Here is a 6,736-nt window from a genome sequence, read left to right on the forward strand (position 1 = left end):
TGTGTGTCAGATGGTGTGTCTCTACTACTGTCCACTCTATCCTGTGTGTGTCAGATATTTTGAGTCTCTACTACTGTGTCCACTCTATCCTGTGTCAGATGGTGTGTCTCTACTACTGTCCACTCTATCCTGTGTGTGTCAGATGGTGTGTCTCTACTACTGTCCACTCTATCCTGTGTGTGTCAGATAGTTTGAGTCTCTAGTACTGTCCACTCTATCCTGTGTGTGTCAGATAGTTTGAGTCTCTACTACTGTCCACTCTATCCTTTGTGTTTCAGATGGTGTGCCTCTACTACTGTCCACTCTATCCTGTGTGTGTCAGATGGTGTGTCTCTACTACTGTCCACTCTATCCTGTGTGTGTCAGATAGTTTGTGTCTCTACTACTGTCCACTCTATCCTGTGTGTGTCAGATAGTTTGAGTCTCTACTACTGTCCACTCTATCCTGTGTGTAACAGATAGTTTGAGTCTCTACTACTGTCCACTCTATCCTGTGTGTGTCAGATAGTTTGTGTCTCTACTACTGTCCACTCTATCCTGTGTGTTTCAGATGGTGTGTCTCTACTACTGTCCACTCTATCCTGTGTGTGTCAGATGGTGTCTCTCTACTACTGTCCACTCTATCCTGTGTGTGTCAGATGGTGTGTCTCTACTACTGTCCACTCTATCCTGTGTGTGTCAGATAGTTTGTGTCGCTACTATCTCCACTCTATCCTGTGTGTGTCAGATGGTGTGTCTCTACTACGGTCCACTCTCTCCTGTGTGTGTCAGATGGTGTGTCTCTTCTACTGTCGACTCTATCCTGTGTGTGTCAGATAGTTTGTGTCTTTACTACTGTCCACTCTATCATGTGTGTGTCAGATGGTGTGTCTCTACTACTGTCCACTCTATCCTGTGTGTGTCAGATGGTGTGTATCTACTACTGTCCACTCTATCCTGTGTGTGTCAGATGGTGTGTCTCTACTACTGTCCACTCTATCCTGTGTGTGTCAGATGGTGTGTCTCTACTACTGTCCACTCTATCCTGTGTGTGTCAGATGGTGTGTCTCTACTACTGTCCACTCTATCCTGTTTGTGTCAGATAGTTGTGTCTCTACTACTGTCCACTCTATCCTGTGTGTGTCAGATGGTGTGTCTCTACTACTGTCCACTCTATCCTGTGTGTGTCAGATAGTTTGTGTCTCTACTACTGTCCACTCTATCCTGTGTGTGTCAGATAGTTTGTGTCTCTACTACTGTCCACTCTATCCTGTGTGTGTCAGATGGTGTGTCTCTACTACTGTCCACTCTATCCTGTGTGTGTCAGATGGTGTGTCTCTACTACTGTCCACTCTATCCTGTGTGTGTCAGATATTTTGAGTCTCTACTACTGTGTCCACTCTATCCTGTGTCAGATGGTGTGTCTCTACTACTGTCCACTCTATCCTGTGTGTGTCAGATGGTGTGTCTCTACTACTGTCCACTCTATCCTGTGTGTGTCAGATAGTTTGAGTCTCTACTACTGTCCACTCTATCCTGTGTGTGTCAGATAGTTTGAGTCTCTACTACTGTCCACTCTATCCTGTGTGTGTCAGATAGTTTGAGTCTCTACTACTGTCCACTCTATCCTGTGTGTTTCAGATGGTGTGCCTCTACTACTGTCCACTCTATCCTGTGTGTGTCAGATGGTGTGTCTCTACTACTGTCCACTCTATCCTGTGTGTGTCAGATAGTTTGAGTCTCTACTACTGTCCACTCTATCCTGTGTGTAACAGATAGTTTGAGTCTCTACTACTGTCCACTCTATCCTGTGTGTGTCAGATAGTTTGTGTCTCTACTACTGTCCACTCTATCCTGTGTGTTTCAGATGGTGTGTCTCTACTACTGTCCACTCTATCCTGTGTGTGTCAGATGGTGTCTCTCTACTACTGTCCACTCTATCCTGTGTGTGTCAGATGGTGTGTCTCTACTACTGTCCACTCTATCCTGTGTGTGTCAGATAGTTTGTGTCGCTACTACTGTCCACTCTATCATGTGTGTGTCAGATGGTGTGTCTCTTCTACTGTCGACTCTATCCTGTGTGTGTCAGATAGTTTGTGTCTTTACTACTGTCCACTCTATCCTGTGTGTGTCAGATGGTGTGTCTCTACTACTGTCCACTCTATCCTGTGTGTGTCAGATGGTGTGTCTCTACTACTGTCCACTCTATCCTGTGTGTGTCAGATAGTTGTGTCTCTACTACTGTCCACTCTATCCTGTGTGTGTCAGATGGTGTGTCTCTACTACTGTCCACTCTATCCTGTGTGTGTCAGATAGTTTGTGTCTCTACTACTGTCCACTCTATCCTGTGTGTGTCAGATAGTTTGTGTCTCTACTACTGTCCACTCTATCCTGTGTGTGTCAGATTGTTTGTGTCTCTACTACTGTCCACTCTATCCTGTGTGTGTCAGATGCTGTGTCTCTACTACTGTCCACTCTATCCTGTGTGTGTCAGATAGTTGTGTCTCTACTACTGTCCACTCTATCCTGTGTGTGTCAGATGGTGTGTCTCTACTACTGTCCACTCTATCCTGTGTGTGTCAGATAGTTTGTGTCTCTACTACTGTCCACTCTATCCTGTGTGTGTCAGATAGTTTGAGTCTCTAGTACTGTCCACTCTATCATGTGTGTGTCAGATGGTGTGTCTCTACTACTGTCCACTCTATCCTGTGTGTGTCAGATGGTGTGTCTCTACTACTGTCCACTCTATCCTGTGTGTGTCAGATGGTGTGTCTCTACTACTGTCCACTCTATCCTGTGTGTGTCAGATGGTGTGTCTCTACTACTGTCCACTCTATCCTGTGTGTCAGATAGTTTGTGTCTCTACTACTGTCCACTCTATCCTGTGTGTGTCAGATAGTTTGAGTCTCTACTACTGTCCACTCTATCCTTTGTCAGATGGTGTGTCTCTACTACTGTCCACTCTATCCTGTGTGTGTCAGATGATGTGTCTCTACTACTGTCCACTCTATCCTGTGTGTGTCAGATGGTGTCTCTCTACTACTGTCCACTCTATCCTGTGTGTATCAGATAGTTTGTGTCTCTACTACTGTCCACTCTATCCTGTGTGTGTCAGATGGTGTGTCTCTACTACTGTCCACTCTATCCTGTGTGTGTCAGATAGTTTGTGTCTCTACTACTGTCCACTCTATCCTGTGTGTGTCAGATGGTGTGTCTCTACTACTGTCCACTCTATCCTGTGTGTGTCAGATATTTTGAGTCTCTACTACTGTGTCCACTCTATCCTGTGTCAGATGGTGTGTCTCTACTACTGTCCACTGTATCCTGTGTGTGTCAGATGGTGTGTCTCTACTACTGTCCACTCTATCCTGTGTGTGTCAGATAGTTTGAGTCTCTAGTACTGTCCACTCTATCCTGTGTGTGTCAGATAGTTTGAGTCTCTACTACTGTCCACTCTATCCTTTATGTTTCAGATGGTGTGCCTCTGCTACTGTCCACTCTATCATGTGTGTGTCAGATGGTGTGTCTCTACTACTGTCCACTCTATCCTGTGTGTGTCAGATGGTGTGTCTCTACTACTGTCCACTCTATCCTGTGTGTCAGATAGTTTGTGTCTCTACTACTGTCCACTCTATCCTGTGTGTGTCAGATAGTTTGAGTCTCTACTACTGTCCACTCTATCCTTTGTCAGATGGTGTGTCTCTACTACTGTCCACTCTATCCTGTGTGTGTCAGATTATGTGTCTCTACTACTGTCCACTCTATCCTGTGTGTGTCAGATGGTGTCTCTCTACTACTGTCCACTCTATCCTGTGTGTATCAGATAGTTTGTGTCTCTACTACTGTCCACTCTATCCTGTGTGTGTCAGATGGTGTGTCTCTACTACTGTCCACTCTATCCTGTGTGTGTCAGATAGTTTGTGTCTCTACTACTGTCCACTCTATCCTGTGTGTGTCAGATGGTGTGTCTCTACTACTGTCCACTCTATCCTGTGTGTGTCAGATATTTTGAGTCTCTACTACTGTGTCCACTCTATCCTGTGTCAGATGGTGTGTCTCTACTACTGTCCACTCTATCCTGTGTGTGTCAGATGGTGTGTCTCTACTACTGTCCACTCTATCCTGTGTGTGTCAGATAGTTTGAGTCTCTAGTACTGTCCACTCTATCCTGTGTGTGTCAGATAGTTTGAGTCTCTACTACTGTCCACTCTATCCTTTGTGTTTCAGATGGTGTGCCTCTACTACTGTCCACTCTATCCTGTGTGTGTCAGATGGTGTGTCTCTACTACTGTCCACTCTATCCTGTGTGTGTCAGATAGTTTGTGTCTCTACTACTGTCCACTCTATCCTGTGTGTTTCAGATGGTGTGTCTCTACTACTGTCCACTCTATCCTGTGTGTGTCAGATGGTGTCTCTCTACTACTGTCCACTCTATCCTGTGTGTGTCAGATGGTGTGTCTCTACTACTGTCCACTCTATCCTGTGTGTGTCAGATAGTTTGTGTCGCTACTACTGTCCACTCTATCCTGTGTGTGTCAGATGGTGTGTCTCTACTACGGTCCACTCTATCCTGTGTGTGTCAGATAGTTTGTGTCTCTACTACTGTCCACTCTATCCTGTGTGTGTCAGATGGTGTGTATCTACTACTGTCCACTCTATCCTGTGTGTGTCAGATGGTGTGTCTCTACTACTGTCCACTCTATCCTGTGTGTGTCAGATGGTGTGTCTCTACTACTGTCCACTCTATCCTGTGTGTGTCAGATGGTGTGTCTCTACTACTGTCCACTCTATCCTGTTTGTGTCAGATAGTTGTGTCTCTACTACTGTCCACTCTATCCTGTGTGTGTCAGATGGTGTGTCTCTACTACTGTCCACTCTATCCTGTGTGTGTCAGATAGTTTGTGTCTCTACTACTGTCCACTCTATCCTGTGTGTGTCAGATAGTTTGTGTCTCTACTACTGTCCACTCTATCCTGTGTGTGTCAGATGGTGTGTCTCTACTACTGTCCACTCTATCCTGTGTGTGTCAGATGGTGTGTCTCTACTACTGTCCACTCTATCCTGTGTGTGTCAGATATTTTGAGTCTCTACTACTGTGTCCACTCTATCCTGTGTCAGATGGTGTGTCTCTACTACTGTCCACTCTATCCTGTGTGTGTCAGATGGTGTGTCTCTACTACTGTCCACTCTATCCTGTGTGTGTCAGATAGTTTGAGTCTCTACTACTGTCCACTCTATCCTGTGTGTGTCAGATAGTTTGAGTCTCTACTACTGTCCACTCTATCCTGTGTGTGTCAGATAGTTTGAGTCTCTACTACTGTCCACTCTATCCTGTGTGTTTCAGATGGTGTGCCTCTACTACTGTCCACTCTATCCTGTGTGTGTCAGATGGTGTGTCTCTACTACTGTCCACTCTATCCTGTGTGTGTCAGATAGTTTGAGTCTCTACTACTGTCCACTCTATCCTGTGTGTAACAGATAGTTTGAGTCTCTACTACTGTCCACTCTATCCTGTGTGTGTCAGATAGTTTGTGTCTCTACTACTGTCCACTCTATCCTGTGTGTTTCAGATGGTGTGTCTCTACTACTGTCCACTCTATCCTGTGTGTGTCAGATGGTGTCTCTCTACTACTGTCCACTCTATCCTGTGTGTGTCAGATGGTGTGTCTCTACTACTGTCCACTCTATCATGTGTGTGTCAGATGGTGTGTCTCTTCTACTGTCGACTCTATCCTGTGTGTGTCAGATAGTTTGTGTCTTTACTACTGTCCACTCTATCATGTGTGTGTCAGATGGTGTGTCTCTACTACTGTCCACTCTATCCTGTGTGTGTCAGATGGTGTGTCTCTACTACTGTCCACTCTATCCTGTGTGTGTCAGATTGTTTGTGTCTCTACTACTGTCCACTCTATCCTGTGTGTGTCAGATGCTGTGTCTCTACTACTGTCCACTCTATCCTGTGTGTGTCAGATAGTTGTGTCTCTACTACTGTCCACTCTATCCTGTGTGTGTCAGATGCTGTGTCTCTACTACTGTCCACTCTATCCTGTGTGTGTCAGATAGTTGTGTCTCTACTACTGTCCACTCTATCCTGTGTGTGTCAGATGGTGTGTCTCTACTACTGTCCACTCTATCCTGTGTGTGTCAGATAGTTTGTGTCTCTACTACTGTCCACTCTATCCTGTGTGTGTCAGATAGTTTGAGTCTCTAGTACTGTCCACTCTATCATGTGTGTGTCAGATGGTGTGTCTCTACTACTGTCCACTCTATCCTGTGTGTGTCAGATGGTGTGTCTCTACTACTGTCCACTCTATCCTGTGTGTGTCAGATGGTGTGTCTCTACTACTGTCCACTCTATCCTGTGTGTCAGATAGTTTGTGTCTCTACTACTGTCCACTCTATCCTGTGTGTGTCAGATAGTTTGAGTCTCTACTACTGTCCACTCTATCCTTTGTCAGATGGTGTGTCTCTACTACTGTCCACTCTATCCTGTGTGTGTCAGATGATGTGTCTCTACTACTGTCCACTCTATCCTGTGTGTGTCAGATGGTGTCTCTCTACTACTGTCCACTCTATCCTGTGTGTATCAGATAGTTTGTGTCTCTACTACTGTCCACTCTATCCTGTGTGTGTCAGATGGTGTGTCTCTACTACTGTCCACTCTATCCTGTGTGTGTCAGATAGTTTGTGTCTCTACTACTGTCCACTCTATCCTGTGTGTGTCAGATGGTGTGTCTCTACTACTGTCCACTCTATC

The sequence above is a fragment of the Salvelinus fontinalis genome, unplaced genomic scaffold (genome assembly GCF_029448725.1).
Source record: "Salvelinus fontinalis isolate EN_2023a unplaced genomic scaffold, ASM2944872v1 scaffold_0002, whole genome shotgun sequence".
Taxonomy (NCBI): Eukaryota; Metazoa; Chordata; class Actinopteri; order Salmoniformes; family Salmonidae; genus Salvelinus; species Salvelinus fontinalis.